General features: G+C 27.9%; 1 non-coding gene across 1 annotated transcript; it reads right to left on the bottom strand.

Annotated features, from left to right (window-relative positions):
- Positions 1 to 15,379: 15,379 nt before the first annotated feature.
- LOC125838284 (small nucleolar RNA Z221/R21b) lies at positions 15,380 to 15,475 on the bottom strand. Its single transcript, XR_007443559.1, has one exon. It is a non-coding gene; the product is annotated as a small nucleolar RNA Z221/R21b (small nucleolar RNA).
- Between the last annotated feature and the right edge of the window lie 2,413 nt (positions 15,476 to 17,888).

Genomic DNA, 17,888 nt, shown 5'->3' with positions numbered 1-17,888 from the left:
TATTATTTTAGGAAGATTTGTTAGAGTTGATACACTAGGGAACATGTAAATCTGTTAGAGTTCTAAATTAATAATCAATTACTCCTTTAATTAAGGATAATAATTACACAATTAATTCAAAATTAATAATACATATATCTCAAAAAAAATTATCGTCGGATACATGTATCTGTCGAGTAATGATACATGTATCCAAAGGTCGAAATATGACATAAAAAATAATATTTTAAAATAACGTGAATCTCTAGTAATTAGGACCTAATCTAGCTAGTGGGTTTATATAGTTTATAGGCAAAGTTAAGGTTCAATCGTATGATAAAGGATATATTTGAATTTTTTTATTAGAAAATTATATTATATATATGATTAAAATTGTTTTATTCATTCACTTTTATTTATTTATGTTTGAATTAACAAACTCCTCAAGGAATAGTCATAAATAAAACGATTCTTTCAACATGCCACTCCTTATTCATTATAGGGAAAAGAGTCAGATATACGTCTTAATTTTGCCATTTAGAGCTGATATATTTTTCATTATGAAATTGACTCATATGTATCCTTATCGTTATACAAATGTCTCACGTATACCCTACCGTTGCAAAAACAGCTCACATATACCTATCATCTAACGGAAGTGAAAAAAATAGTTTTGAATTTATTTTTTTGACTTTAAATTTTAAAAAAGTTTAGATATATGATCCTTATAGTAAAGTTAAAGGTATATTTTAATCTTTTTCACAGATAAAATTATTTTTTGACTTCTTTGATTATCATTATTTGAGTTTCTTATTTTTTTTTTCTTTCATACTTTAGTGTAAAGAAAAAAATTTAAAACTAGTTTTTTTTGGATATATTGTAATTTAGTTTCTATATATGTAAAATAAATAAATTGGTGCATCGATAATAAATTTTACAATAAAATTGAAGCATCTATTTTTAATACACCAATTCAAACAATGTATCAAAAGTTATTTATGTATAATTGATACAAACATTATTAATAAACTCTATTTAATATTATTCTTATTTACATTTAATCGAACTTGGTGTTAGAAGAAACGTGAATGGCTGGGATGGACGGCTTGACAAGTGTGGACGGTTACGACTCAGGAACCGAAGCCCCAAGTACTCCAGCCTGTTCAACTTACATACGTACAGCTGCTCCCGCCTCCCAGCACGGATTGTGAGAAAATTTATAATACTAGATACTACGTACTACTTACAGTACTAGTTTTAGAATTGACTTCCATTTTATATAGGAATTATTATACTCCCTCCGTCCACAATTGTTTGTCAAGGTAAGGTCATGCACATCCCTCAAGGAAAATTTAATACAAGGTGTAATTTGACTAATATAACCCTACAATATCAAGAATACCAAAAGTCCACATAACTTTTCAATTGAACTACACTATCATTAAGGGCAAAATTGGAAAAAAGTGACTAATTATTTCTTGATTGTTTAAATTGACAATTAATCTTGGACATCTATTTTTAGTATACCTGCCAAACAATTGTGGACGGAGGGAGTATTATATATACAATGGGAAATGAGCTTTTGGTCAAACTTACAATCTTTTGTTTCACAATAAAACTTATTTCCCAACTTTTTCTTTCAAATAAACGTTTTCTTTTACTAAAAAATAAAAGGGTTAATGATTTTAATTTATTGTATTTTTTAACTTAAAGGTGTTCATAAGTTGGGTAAAAAGTAAGAACCGACTCAAATCGATTATTAGTACTCCATTTCATTTGATTAGATTTAGTTTTACATTCATAAAAATTGATAATATTTAGTTTTATTTTGATTTTGATAAAAAAAAAATCTAGCTGATCGACAAATTATATGCATATTATATTTTTTATGAAATTTTTTCAATATATTATATATAATTTTATCAAAATTTATTTAGAATTTAATTATGAAAGTAAAATAAGACTTCCAATTAGAAAAAGGATTCAAACCTTAAGAGTTAAAGACTATTCCTATTGAAAAGAGAATTAAGACCTTAAGACTATTCATATTGGAAAAAGGATTGAAACCTTAAGACTATTTCTATTGGAAAAATGAGTATTCTAGAAGTCGTTATTTGGTGAAGTCATAACTAAATTCATAGTTATTATTATTCTATATTCTAATAAACATCAACAACATTGGAAGAATGAAAGATTTTTTAGGGCCTGTTTGGAAAGCCATCTTGGTAATTGAATTTGGTGTAATTACACTGTCTCTCCTGTTTGGTTGGACATGTAATTACTTGATCAACATGTAATTAGTGTAATTGGCAAGGGTAATTACACTCTCCAATTCACAGGGAGAGACCGTTAATTACTGGTAATTACATCGTGTAATTACCAGCTGATTACTTTTAATTTTGTTCTTTTTATTCCTATTTTTATTTTCTTGTTTTAATTTTTTTTATTTCTATTATTTTAAGTTCTTTTTTTATTCTTATTATTCTAAAAGTTTATTTTATATTTTATTATATTTCATTTTCTTCTCATTTTCAACCTTACTTCATGTGATTCCATGCAATTTTTCGTAATATCTATTTCTTTATGCCATGCTTATATTCTCATTAGCATAATTTTATATTCATGTATGTTGTGTTGAAATTTGCGATAAGAGTATTATGTTAAATTTTTTGTTTTGAATTTATAAATAATGTTATATTTTCAGTTTTGAATTTAGTAATATTGAATTCACATTACAAGTCATTTTTGAATTAGACTTGATAGATTATCTTTTTGTCAATTTTTTAAATAATTTATGATATTTTATTTATATATTAATCTTTTTATTAAACATGCATTTCACGATGTTCGTAAAAATTTCATACTTTTGATTTTCATGATCAATTCAATTGAAATATATTAATTAGAAAAAATATAAATCAATTATTTTTTCATAATATTAGTTAAGAACATATGTTTATTAATTAATATATTTTCAAAAAATAATAGATATCTTAAATATTTAATTTAATTTATAAAGTTTCTTATTTGTCTAGGATAAAATTTAAATAATTAATTTTTACTTTAAAATTTTAATATAATTTTATGATTGCAATTGTGCATCCGAACAGAAAATGTGTAATTACACTGTGACATTCAAACAGTAAATGTGTAATTATAGTGCAATTACATTGAGACAACCTAACAGGTCAATGTAATTACTAGACTGTGTAATTACTAGGCTAGTAATTACACCAATTTCCAATTATTAGGTGGCTTTCCAAACAGATCCTTGATAAAATTTCTATTCATACCCTTGATAATCAAGAAAGGCAATCACATTCTTTTGGCTAAATCTTTGAACTTTTTCACAATTACAGTTCATTGTGTCCATTTCAAGAAAAAGATGATCGTTTGAATTGTGAACAAATAATTTAAATTTAGACACAATGAACTGTAATTGTGAAAAAGTTCAAAGAAAACAGATCCTTGGTAATTTAGTCTTGCATACAGGTGATAACATAATATTAAACAATTAAGAGTACCTTAGTTATTTTAATTAATTAGTTAAGCATACAAGATTAAGTGATGACATAATAACAAATAAATATTAAACAGTTAATAAAGAGATAAGCCAGGAGACAAAAATTGCACAAGTAAATCAGTAAACAATTTAATATTTTATTTAAGTTACCCCAAACAATTATAATTATAAACAAATAAGGGGACAAAAAGGAAAGGGAGACTCTGAAGGACTTTATCGATCAACACTCGACTTTTCTTTACTTTTTTTTATAGGCTTCTGTGTAAGGACAAACAAAACCAAGGTTTGTCGCTTTGAGCTTGAGTCGATGTCATCATCTCCGTAGGGCCTAACTACCCCTACTGCACCACCACACATTTTTCGTCTCTAAAAGGTGTCTATCGTCCCCGCTTAAGGTCCAAGAGGCATTGAACTACTATTGGAGGTTTTAGACTAAAAATAAAATAAAGGTTCCTAGCAGGCCCACTTAGACACCAAGTCAAACAATTTGAACGAGCATTTAGCACATAGATCTCACGTTGGCCTCTAAATTTTATTAAACATGCTTTCAAACACAAGTAATTATGAAAAGGTCGCATGCTAAGTGTGTGCATACAAAATAAGCAGCATGACAATAATATTTATCGAATTTAGAGGGCAAAAAATTATTACACATGTAGAAAATAATTAATTGCAACTATTAATTAATTTTAAAAATAACAGAAAAATTATCACAGATGCATGACATAAAACTTTTAAATAAATGATTCTTACTGAATAATAAATAAATTATTAAGATCTATAAATTGTTGGTGAAAACACAATTATAATTGAAGAGTAAAATATCACAAGACGAAGTTGTGAATATTTCGCCGTAAATTCTTCATTGATCTAACAATAATCTTCTTGACTTATTTTCTTCAAAATACAACTGTCAATAATATATTGTATGACTCGAACAAACTTTAGACAAATTATTCAGCTTAAAGCTAAAAAAAAATAATCTTCCTTCAACAAATAAACTCTTTTTTTCACTAACATTAACCTCAATTTACATGCACTCTATAATATTCTTCACACTCATCACATGATAAAAATGACTATTACTTAAAAGGTGTTAAAATTCTTTTCTTAAAATAAATAAGTTGGAAGCAACTTATTAGAGTAATACTCTCTACGTTCATCTTTACTTGTTTATTGTATTATTTTAGAATGTCTAATACTATATGTCTAATTTATAAATCCAATGAATATTTACTCATTTTGTAGCTATTTACCCTTGTTATTAATGTCACGACTCAGACCGTCGTGATTGACACCCACACTAACCCTCTGATGGGAGAATCATTACTACAACTCAACTAACAACTTAACTAAAAACTAAGACATTTGAAGATACATAAGCAGATTTAAATGACAATAAAAATGGAGTCCCCATAAACTCCAAAGGTTTGAACAATTAACTAACCAACTAATGCGGAAATTCAACCCCTAGAACCTGAAAGTCATTGTGTCAAAACTCTACTAACGACAAGTCTAAGAACAAGGGGTACAACCCTGAAACTAAACAAACATCTTAAACAAATAGTCTGTATCCGAAAAGAATGGACTTAAACAAGAGAAATCCATGGAGCCTGAAAGAACTGGATCACCCTTGAATCCGGTCACGCTCAATAGTCACCTAGCTAAGGTCTATCAATAGCCACCTGAAGATGCCCTGCACTTAACAAATAAAGAGGAAGTGCAGTATCAGTACACAACCACAATGTAATGGTAGGATCACGCGGCTATCCCAATAAGTGAAACACATGCAAGTAACCACAACATTATAAAACAGGCATATACCAAACATATACAATATTAGTCATCTTCTCAGGATCAATGTAGCATTCCACGTTCTCAATAATACACATTGGTTATCATTTTAGAGCAACATACATTCTTTCAATATCAACCATCATTAGATATAAACGTAATCATCACAAGTAGATACATAACACAATTCAATGGACCTCTCATGGAATCCAATTCAATGGTCCTCTCATGGAACCCAAACCCAAACTGTTAGTATACCGGTTCGTGGTACCCGACCCAATGTTTATGCCGGAACATGGCAATTGATCCCATATTTATGTCGAAACGTGGCAACCGATCTAAGTTAGTGTGTCGGAACGTAACACCCGATCCATTCAATAAACCGCAATCACAATCACAGTGTATATTCTCACATCAAACAACAAGAGGTGATTCATGACATACAATTATTCAATTATACTCATTTACGATTAAGTGATCTACATGCAATATTCACATACATACATGCATTATAATAAGCAATTACAAACATATATCACACCAACATGAAATCACAATTATCACCTACCTTGAATCCAAGCTTGAATCCCCTAAGGCACTTGAATCTTCCCTTTCCGGATTCTTTCCGCTTGCTCTAGGTATACAAACAATATACTCAAGGATCAACAATCAAAGGTCTAATTATTCAGATTATAACAAACCCAATAACCCTAGACCAAACCCTTGATCCCCATACCCAGATTAGGGTTTTTTCCACCATAATTTCCAGATCAAAACCCTTCCCCAACAATAATTACCCACAAATTTACATTCTACGGATTGAAAAATGGATTCGGGGAGTGAAAACCTTACAATTAGACTCAAGAATGGTGAAAAACTATCAAGAAAACCCCTAGGGTCGTTCCTTAACTCTCAAAGTCAAAAAGTGCAGAATAAAACATTTTTGGGGTGTATTTCTCACTTAAGTCGCGACTATCCCGCCACAGTGGAGCCCAACCCGCCACAACGGCCCTGCCCTGGTGGGATTTATCCCGCCCTAGCGACTTGCACGGAACCAGTGAGCAAAATTAAGAATTCCAAACCCCCATTTCAGAAATACCCATTCATCCCATGACACTCAGAAAATACTCTTTCACGCTAAGATTAGTTTCGAAAATTCTACTCACGCGAATTCAATTCTGTAAAGTCGTACGAGTTCCTTAACGTCTTAACTATCTAGTCATGTGATCAAAATCATAATTAGATCTCTCATTTGTTACCAGATTTCCCTAGACCTCCATGACTCCGATTTTGTCCAAATCTGGACTAGGCTTGAAATCCAAAGATACTACTCAAAAGTTTTCTGGCCCCAATTCTTTCCCCATTGGCTATTCTATAACGACGGAAACAGGTCATTACAATTGAATACTATATTCATTTTTCATTTAGTTAACTTATTTTCAATAAAAGTGATTTGGTAAAATTATCTTATAATTTATTCGTAATCCCTATGTCAATCAATAATGGATAACTATTGTTGGATAGACACTACTAAAAAATTGCTAAAAACAACGGACGGCGTCGCTCCAAAAAGCGACGTCATTTTCCACATTGTCCGTCGCTTTTTAAAAGAATAATTATTTTTTAAATTATTTTTCAAAAAGCAACGGACGGTATCTCTTAGTTCGTCGCTTCTTTTTCCGGATTTTTGCGCCAAATATACATATAATTAATAATTAATTGATTAATTATTTTTTAAAAGGAGCGACGAACAACATCTCTAAGTCCGTCGCTTTTTGGTCAACATGACTGGTCAAACATTTAAGAAAAGCGACGGACAGCGTCTCTTAGTCCGTCGCTTTTTTGGTCAAAATTTTGGTCAAATATTTTTAAAAAAGTGTCAGACAAAGAGACGTTGTCCGTCGCTTTTCTTAAAATATCTTTGACCCAGATCGGAATTTTCTTATTTTTTTCTCTCTCTCTCTTCACCCTTATTCTCTCCCTTCTCTCTATCGATCTCACTCCACCGCCGCCGTCCGTCACCTCCCGTCGCTGCCTCTCCTCTTTGTTAAGGTTGGTGTTTAATTTTAGCTTTTTTTTTTCAATTCTAGTGATTATAGTTGATTGTTAGTTAGTATATTATTGTTTTAGTTTGTTGGGTTGTGTTATTGTTAATTTTATTTGATTATTTTTAATTAGGTAGAGAATTGGAGAATTTTTATTTTAAGGTTTTCTTTTAAATTGGGTATTGTAATTAGTGAATGAATTAGGGTTTTTTTATTTTAGGACTAGTTTGAACTTGGGAATATGTAATTTGATTGTGAATTGAGATTTTTTTTAAAATTTGATTGATATGTTGTTAGTTAGTAAAGCGTTACTTTGAAGTTAGAAATTAGTAATTGAAGTGTATATGATGAATGTTTGAATGTCATGGCTATATAGTGATGAATGTTTGAATATCATGAATATATATTGATCGATGAGTTTTTTTTTTAATTGAAACTTGAATATATAAATTGTTGGATTAGAAGTTTATATATAACTAGATATGAACTTGAATTTAGAACTTGAAGTTGAACTTGAACTTGGAACTTGAATATAACTAATTAATTTTTGGATTAGAAGTTTATATATAACTAATTTTAGAAATTGGATATGAATTATTGAATTTAATTAGAACTTGAATTTTTGTAGGATTTTAGAACTTTAATTAGGTTGTGAACTTTAGAAATTTTGAATTATCGTAGGATTTTAGAACTTTAGGTTGTGAACTTTAGAAATCCTGAATTATTGTAGGATTTTAGAACTTAAAGTTGTAAACTTTAGAGAACTTGAATTTTTGTAAGATTTTAGAACTTTATAAGGTTGTGAACGCTAGAAATCTTGAATTATTGTAGGATTTTAGAACTTTAAGTTGTTAACTTTAGAGAACTTGAATTTTTGTAGGATTTTAGAACTTTAGGTTGTGAAATGTTAGAAATCTTGAATTATTGTAGAATATTAGAACTTTAAGTTGTGAATTTCAGAGAACTTGAATTTTTGTGGGATTTTAGAACTTTAAGTTGTGAACTTTAGAGAACTTGAATTATTGTAGGAATTTAGAACTTTAGGTTGTGAACTTTAGAAATCTTGAATTATTGTAGGATTTTAGAACTTAAAGTTGTGAACTTTAGAAAACTTGAATTTTTGTAGGATTTTAGACTTTATAAGGTTGTGAGCGTTAGAAATCTTGAATTATTGTAGGATTTTAGAACTTTAAGTTGTGAACTTTAGAGAACTTGAATTTTTGTAGGATTTTAGAACTTTAGGTCATAAACTTTAAAAATCTTGAATTATTGTAGGATTTTAGAACTTAAAGTTGTGAACTTTAGAGAACTTGAATTTTTGTAGGATTTTAGACTTTATAAGGTTGTGAGCGTTAGAAATCTTAAATTATTGTACGATTTTAGAACTTTAAGTTGTGAACTTTAGAAATCTTGAATTTTTGTAGGATTTTAGAACTTTAAGTTGTGAATTTTAGAGAACTTGAATCTTTGTAAGATTTTAGAACTTTAAGTTGTAATTTTAGAAAACTTGAATCTTTGTAGGATTTTGGAACTTTAAATTGTGAACTTTAGAAAATTTGAATTATTGTAGGATTTTAGAACTTTAGATTGTGAACTTTAGAAATCTTGAATTATTGTAGGATTTTAGAACTTAAATTTGTGAATTTTAGAGAACTTGAATTTTTGTAGGATTTTAGAACTTTATAAGATTGTGAGCGTTAGAAATCTTGAATTATTGTAGGATTTTAGAACTTTAAGTTGTGAACTTTAGAGAACTTGAATTTTTGTAGGAACTTTAGGTTGTGAAACGTTAGAAGTCTTGAATTATTGTAGAATTTTAGAACTTTAAGTTGTGAATTTTAGAGAACTTGAATTTTTGTAGGATTTTAGAGTTTTAGGTTGTGAACTTTTGAAATCTTGAATTATTGTAGGATTTTAGAACTTTAGGTTGTAAACTTTAGAAATCTTGAATTATTGTGAAATTTTTTAACTTTAAGTTGTGAACTTTAGAAATCTTGAATTATTGCAGGATTTTAAACTTTAGGTTGTGAACTTTAGAAATCTTAATTTATAAAATTTATGAACTAATTATTAGGTTGAACTTTAGAAATCTTGATAAAATATAGTCTCTATGAACTATTTGTAATTTTGAAACGAATTTTGAAAGACTTTATAAGTCTTTAAATTGTGATTTAGATATTTTTGAATGTTAATTTAAGTTTGTTGTTTTATATTTTGTGTAGCTTCTTTATAATGTATTGTGTTTGATTGGGGATGAATTGAATTGCTTTTGCAGGTGGGTAGGCCAGTTTCTGCTGTAAAAAATTTTGCAGAAAAAGCGACGGACATGGTGGTTTTGTCCGTTGCTTTTCTGGATTTTATTTTTAAAAAAACTCAGAAAAGCGAAGGACAGGGTCCTTAAGTCCGTCGCTTTCTTTAATTTTATTTTTTTAAAACCCAGAAAAGCGACGGACAGGGTCCTTTAGTTCGTCACTTTTTTTGGGTTTTTCAAAATTTTATTTCCAAAAAAGCGATGGACGGCGTCTCATTATCCTTCGCTTTTCAAGATTCTACAAAAATTAAAAACTAAATAAAGCGACGGATTTCGTCTCTTTTTAAAAAAAAAAAAAAAATTTAAAAAAAAAAAACGACAGACGGCATCGCATTCTTCAAAAGAAAAAAAATCAAAAGTGACGCAGTCCGTCGCTTTTTTCCATCTCTTTTTGGCAGTTTTTTAGTAGTGTAGAGGGAGTAAGTCTCAAGTACATGGGTTAATGGATGATTTAGAACCTGTTTGGATTGACTTAAAAATTGGTCAAAAATACTTTCAATTCATTCTTAGCTTTTGAGAGTGTTTGACAAAATTAAAAATAACATAATATAAATTTAAAATTACTTAGAATAAATTAAACGTTAAAAGTATGTACTCCCCTACTATTCATAAGTTACTAAAATTTGATTTTTTTTAAACTACTTTTTAAAGTTAATTCAAATAGGCTCTGAAACTTATGTTGGATCATTGGAAGATCATAGAATAGTGATTTAGTTTTTATGGTCACTTTCTCCGCATAATTACCAAGATAAATAATAGAATTTATCATTATATTATTAAGCAAAAGGGTCAAAAATGTCCTTAAACTATGTGAAAGGAACAAAAATGTCCTTCGTTTATAATTTGGCTCAAAAATGTCCTTGTCGTCAATACTTTGGTTCAAAAATACCCTTGCAGTCAACACTTTGGTTCAGAAATGCTCTTATAGTTACTAAATGGGTCAAGAATGTCATTTTCCGAATACATATATTATTTTTTTCTTTTTCAACATATCTTTTTCCTAATTAAAATATTATTAAAGAACTGTGTTCTTGTTTTCTTTCTTTTAAAATCACTTTAACAAATAAAAATGTAAGAAATATTTGTTTTCTTGTTAATCTCATTTTATCAATTAAAATAGAATAACTTCATATACCCTTTCGACATATAATATATGTCATATATATAAGATCATAGTATATCCATCATTAATTTATATTTATATAATGAAAAAAATAATTATAATAAAATAATAAATATATTTTTTTCTGAATTGAAGTAAGATAAACATTTGCTAATTTTAAAAAATATTATTAGAAAAAATGTGTTAAAAATAAAATAAATAATATAATTATTTGAAAAATAAATATTTTTGACCCATTAAATAACAATAAAGGCATTTTTTGACCAAAGTATTGACAGTAAGGGCATTTTTGGATCAAACTACAAACGGAGGGCATTTTTGTTCCTTTCGCATAGTTTAAGGACATTTTTTACCCTTTTCACCTTATTATTATATTAAATATTAAATAATAATATTATTGAAAACTTGCCAAATAGACGAAATCCCTTTGGATTGTAGCATACATATTTTTTGTGTCACATTTAAATTAATGAACACACAAATAAATTATTGTAACAAGATCGTATAGATAAAAAGAGAACTAAATGCATCAATGTATTTGTCATTAACATTGAAAAAAAAAGGCTCAAAATATGTCATCGAACTTTTAAAAAAAGCTTATTTATACTATCCGTTAAAAGTTTGGCTCATCTATGTCATTGTTGTTAAAGAAAAGGCTCATTCATGTCATTTTTTTAACTCCGGTTTTGCAAAACCATTTTTACACTCCAAACAAGGTTTAACACTTTTCAATTGGAGTTTTTGGATCAATATACTTGTTTTGCTTCTTTTTCTTTAAGAACACGTGAAGAACATAAACAACTATCAAATTTTCAACATATTCAATTCTTCACGAAATCGCCTTAAATTTCAAGAGTAGTTTCCTTCCGAGTTAAAAAAAAGGCATGAGCCAAACTTTTTAACGGATGACATAAATGAACATTTTCTAAAAGTTTAATGGCATATTTGAACCTTTTCCAAAAAAAGAAAGACAAATAAAAGGCATAAAAATATTTTAGAAAGAAAAAAGAAGCTGAATCCATAGCTAAAGCCCACAAATAAGTAAAGAAAAGTGGGCACTGCATAATAACCTAGCCCAATAAATGGCATAAAAAAGTCCAACTTATACTGCACTCGATAGCCCACATTTATTTTATTTTCTTTTCTTTTTCGATAGCTCACGTTTATGTTTCAATTTAATAAATATTTTATGCTCAAATTAAGTTATCCAGCAATATTAGCTCAAAGCAATGCGTACTTGAAAACAGTTTAATATGGTTAAATAACAATTTTGGATGTGTTTTTACATGATTTGAGATGATGTTCATATTAAAAACTTGAAATTGAAGAAGACTCTATACATGCGTGTAGCCTTAGGAGCTTAATTATCTATTTTGGAGATGATTTGAGATGAATTTCAATTAAAAACATTTTTATTTTGGTCTAACAAAGTGTCTTATCTTATTTTAGTTATTAATATAAGACCAAGTGTCTCAACCAATTGTACAAATTTTATACTAACAAATAAAACATAAGCAAAAACAAACAAGGCCCCTCTAGAGCCTGAATCATATCATATCATATTGTCTTTTAGGGTGTGTTTGGTACGAAAGAAAATATTTTTCAATTTTCTCATGTTTGATTGACTTAAATGTTTGGAAAATATTTTCCAAATCTACTCATTTACCTCAAATATAAGAAAAATACTTCCCTTTCAAAATTGAGGAAAACATTTTCTAAACTCCACTTCATCCTTTAATTTGTTTTCTTAACTGACGAATAACCCGTACCCGACCCTCCCCAAAAATAAAAGATATTTTCTAAAAAAATGTTTTTCATTCACCAACCAAACATTAAAAAATATTTTCCAAAATTATTTTTTCTACTCCAACCAAACATGAGAAAATAAATTAGAAATTCACTTATTTTTCAAGAAAACATTTTCCTTCGTATCAAACACACCCCTAATCATAATTTAAAATTGTCTCTCATGATATCAAAAATCTTCCTGAATAAATTTTGTTTAGACGCAAAAGTTTATAAACTTTCTAGGAGAAAACTTTTAATAATTGTTAGATTTCAAAAGAAGATTGTTATGATGGATTGCGTTGTAGAACACTTAGTTTTTTGCTTAAGAATTTTACAAATGAATGTCTCCCTATTTATATGGCAAAAATATTTATTACCCCTTAAACTTGAAACTTTTTATTTGGTGTACACCTAAATTATATTCCGTTTTAATTACCTCCAAACTTGTTTATTTCTCCATCACGTACATCTTTTTGTCCAAAGGCTCCTATTGAGACTACACGCGCGCGATAGCTGATAAAAGTGATGATGTGGAATTCCACCTTGATAAATAATAGCCACCTAGATAAATTAATATGACAAAAAATAAATATCAAACCTTCTCACCTAAAACTTTCGAACTAAGCTTCTCACTAAAACTTTCGGACTAAACCCGAAAATCTTCAAGAAATTAATATCTAGTACTGGAGAACTCAGATTAAATGTCAGCACAAGACTTTTATTATTGGAATAAAACAAATTAATTTTGGATTAAAATAAATCGGTGGAGATTGGGGTTGTTTCTGCAAGTATCTTGAAGAAAATGGGTTGCAAGGGAGGATGCGGGGTTGCAGAGGAGGGGATAGGGAGCTGTAAAATAAATTTTAAAATGGTTAAAATAATTAGGTAAAATGCTACATGTCATTTATTTATTGGATAGTTTTTCTTAAATTTAAAATTCATTGTTTAAAAGTTATTTTTGAATAAGGACTGATATCGCGAAACTCCTTCTAGATTTGAGTTTTTCTAGACGTGAAAATAGTCGATTAAATTTTAAATTTGTCTAAAATTCTTATCAAGTGTTAATCTTTGCTTCCTTTACTTTTCATTTACATTTTGCTCAATTTTTCAATTAAAATATGTCAAATATTAAAGAAAAAATGGAGATTTTATGTTTTTTTACCATTATAGCTTTATGATGTGGCAAAAAATTACTTCCTCACGCACCTAGTAGACTGTGTAGTCAATTTCAACATCATGTGAACAATAAAGTGTACGCAATGAAAGAATAAACAAGTTCGGAGGTAATTAAAACAAAATATAATTTAAATATACACTAAATAAAAAGCTTCAAGTTTAAAGGATAATAAATACTCCCTCCGTCCACTATTGTTTGTCAGGTATACTAAAAATAGTTGTCCGAAATTAATTGTCAATTTAAACAATCAAGAATTAATTAATCACTTCTTTCCATTTTTGCCCTTAATAATTACATAACTACTTTCAAAAAGTACGGACCATTTTAAAGTTACTATACTATTTTAATGTTAAAAAATTATTTTTACATTTTTCAAAAAGTACAAATCATTTTAAAGTTACAGGAAAACTTTTAAGAAATGCCCTTAGTTAGCTTAAGTTACATTTTAAGTTTACATATTCTAAATTTGAAAGTTGAAAAAAATTATTCACGAAGAAAGCGGTAAAAATTTTCATTGAAGTAGTGTAGAAACTTTTAGTTCAATTGAAAAGCTGTCTGTTGGTATACTTTATACATACTAGGTAGACTTTTGGTATTCTTTAGTTCACTTTTGATTGCTTTAGTCTTTATGCATTTAATACTCCTAACAAACAATAGTATTAAATGTGAAATTGCACGGTAAAAATACATCTAAGACTAGGTATTCTTTAGTTCAATAGGCTATTAATGAAGACCAATTTTCATAGTAGAGTTATATTAGTCAAATTGCACTTTATATTAAATTTTCCTTAATAGTTGTGTCAAACCTTATCCTGACAAACAATAGTGGAGAGGGAGTACTTTTGCCTATTTATATCACTCACATAGTAACTAATATATAAATAATAATTATTAAATAAATGTTTAAAATTTACAAATAAATTTATTTTCTAGACTTCTCTAAAATTTTAAAACATTTAAAAATTATCTACGTAAGTTTATGATATTCTAAACTCTACCATAAAGAATCCTCAACCCGCTCTACCTCTGATAGCATTTTTTTCTATTGTCAAACCGCTTTCCCCGCACTTGATAAATCCAAACCACCCTTCTTTAATTTTTTTTAAAGTTGATTTAAAACTACTTTATTAGGCTATATTAGCTAGCAAAATTGATAAATATAATTTTAGAATGAAAAGTCATGAAGAAATTTTAACGTTTATTTCTTCAAGGTTTTATAGCATTAATAGAGGTTTAATCAATAATTAATAAAAAAACAAATTAATCTCAATCTATAAAACGTAAAAAGTAGGAGACCCGCCGCACAGCCACGCCATCAATTTATCCAACATTTCTTCATAATTCATATCGACAATGTTAAATTAAGCAAATATTAGCGTAATTATGTAATACCGAGAGCAGATCATGCAACGGGAGGAGTATCAGGAAAAGGAGTAAATGATTAGAAGCCATTGGCATGGGTGGAATAGGAAAAATCTCAATTCTTATCTTTTTTTCCTTTTAAGGAAAAAAAAAAAAAACGATATTTTTCCATCCCACCCACTCCAAAAGCTTCCCAAATCTCTCCTCCCTTTCCATTTCCCACAAAAATTTCCTCTAAAATAATAATAATAAATATTAAAAAAATATATATGTATAAGAGCTCAGAAAGAAAATGGGTATGAGAAATTTATCATCACTCAAATTAAAATTTGTAAGAGTGGTGCATGACAATCTCTAAATCTCATCACAGCTCTTAAAAGAAAGAAAAAAACTAGAAGAAATTGTACGGAAAGGGAGAAATAATTGGAAGCCATGGGCATGGGCGGTGTAGGCAAGATTTTTCATATCATAAATATGATAGATCTATCTTACCCCACCACTCACGCCAAAAGCTTCCCAAAAATTTTCATCCCTTTCCCAATTTCTGGAGTTTTAGATGAATAGAGAGTAAACGGCTGTATGTAGGTTTGTTGATCAATTGATTGGTGGTGTCGTTTATATAGTACAAAAAAGATGGTGAAGTCGCCGCTGGATTGAAACCCTAATTTTTTATGAGTTTACCATCGTATCCTCCTAAGCTCACCACAATTACAAATTGACCTACAATAACCTAATTTTTTATGAGTTTACCATCGTATCCTCTTAAGTTCACCACAATTACAAATTGACCTACAATAAATATGAATCTGAAAAAGAAAATAAAAATATATATCTCATTGATGTGGATATAAAGAAAGTATATTACTCTTTCTATCCCAATTTATGTGACACTTTTCGTAAATTTATGTGGCACTTTTCATTTTTCATGAGTCAAACACTTTAAGTTTGATCAGAAATTTGCTCGTGAAATTTTTAATTTTCTTGAAATGAAATTTATATATTTATAAACTACGTAAAAAGTATTATTATAAGTCACAATAGTTGACAATTCAAAATATTTAAAAGAAATATGAAAAATTTACGATCAAATACAGACTTATTTGAATTTCGAAATCCGAAAAGTATCACATAAATTGAGACGATGGAGTATTATTATTTGTAATTGAAAGAAACTTTGGATAACAAGTTCGGATAAAAGTGGTATAAAATATGTATATAATTGTATAATTTTTGTACAACAAATTGGGACTGAATTTAATTCAATACTATAAATGATGTGTTTTTATAAAATATAAAAATTTGGAAAATTATTCTCAAATATAAAGTTTGGTCCAAATACTAATTTTTTTCGTGTTTAAAAACTTGAGATGTTTGTCAAATCTATATATATATAAAGGAGGACCATAGACAAGGTGATGTGGCACCTCTCTATGGCCTCCATTTGCATTTAACTTTTTTCTTCTTTTTTTTGGCTTTTTAAAAAAAATAAATTAATTATTATATTATAAAAATAAATTAATTAAATTTATTACAAATAAATATTTTATTGATGGAGGAACATTTATAACAAAAACTCTTCATATTCTTTTTTTATTTATTTGTCTCACTTATAATAAAAGGAGAAACATAATTTATCTTTTTTTGACTTTTTTTAATTCAAATTAATTATTGTATTGTAAAAATATATTACTTAATTCATACAAAAAAATATTTTATTAATGTAGGAACATTTAAAACAAAAAACTCTCCATATTCTTTTTTCTATTTTTTTACCTCACTTCAAATCATGAAATGATAATAAATTTTTTTACATTTTAAGAATTTTTATCTTTATTTTTTAATATATTCACAAGGAGTTATTACCCATGACTTGCCCCTCTTTAATTTTTACTTTTAATAATATTCATAACTCTCATAATTTTTATGCCCATAACCTCCAAACTTAAATTTGTAAGTTTATGATGTCTTATGGTATTCCTTTATTTTGCCTATAAATAGTTTCATGAAGATTCACATCCACAATTATCCTTTCTCTTTTCATCATATTGGTTTGGTTTGTAACAAAAAAGAAGTACATGAAGGTAAGAAATATTTCATTGCAAATTTTTATTTTTTATTTCCTCTATTTTTGTCTATATAAATTCGTATTTGGTTTGTGAATAAAACTAACATGTCACAAAAAGAAAAGTACATGAAGTTAATAAATATATCATTCTCAAGTCCTTATTTTTTCATTTCCTCTATTTTGTCTATATATTCATATTTATTTTCATGAAGATTCACATACAAGGTCATTCTCAAGTCATTTTTTTTATTTTTATGTACTTAGACATGCTTTCTTAATACTTTTTAATATTTGTATTATCATTCATCAAGCAAGTATGATTAAAAAAATCTTTGTAATTCTTAACAATATTTTGTCTGTATGCAATTTCTCTTTCTAATAGTTAGTTTTTCGGATATAATATAGTTTGATTATAATATATGTTAGATTTCAAGAAATAGTTATTATTTAGTATTGTTAGTACTATTGAAAAGATAATATACAAATATATTACATATAGTTTAAATTTCGTTCTTTCTTTTGACATAATTATTTTTAATTGGTATAATTTTTTTTATTCAGTTGATTGCATATAATGAAGTTTGACATATGGATCAAAACATGATGACGGATCTACTTGCAAAGGAAGATGATAGAAGGAAAAAAAATGATCATAATTAGAGATTATATTTTTACTTTGAGTTGTATTAGCAACTTAGTTACTCTTGCTAGAATTTTCTAA

The sequence above is a fragment of the Solanum verrucosum genome, unplaced genomic scaffold, assembly GCF_900185275.1.
Source record: "Solanum verrucosum unplaced genomic scaffold, falcon-dt-bn FXZP01000079.1, whole genome shotgun sequence".
In the NCBI taxonomy this organism is placed as follows: Eukaryota; Viridiplantae; Streptophyta; class Magnoliopsida; order Solanales; family Solanaceae; genus Solanum; species Solanum verrucosum.
The sequence above is the reverse complement of the archived record's forward strand: the minus strand, read 5'-3'. Positions and strand labels throughout refer to the sequence as shown.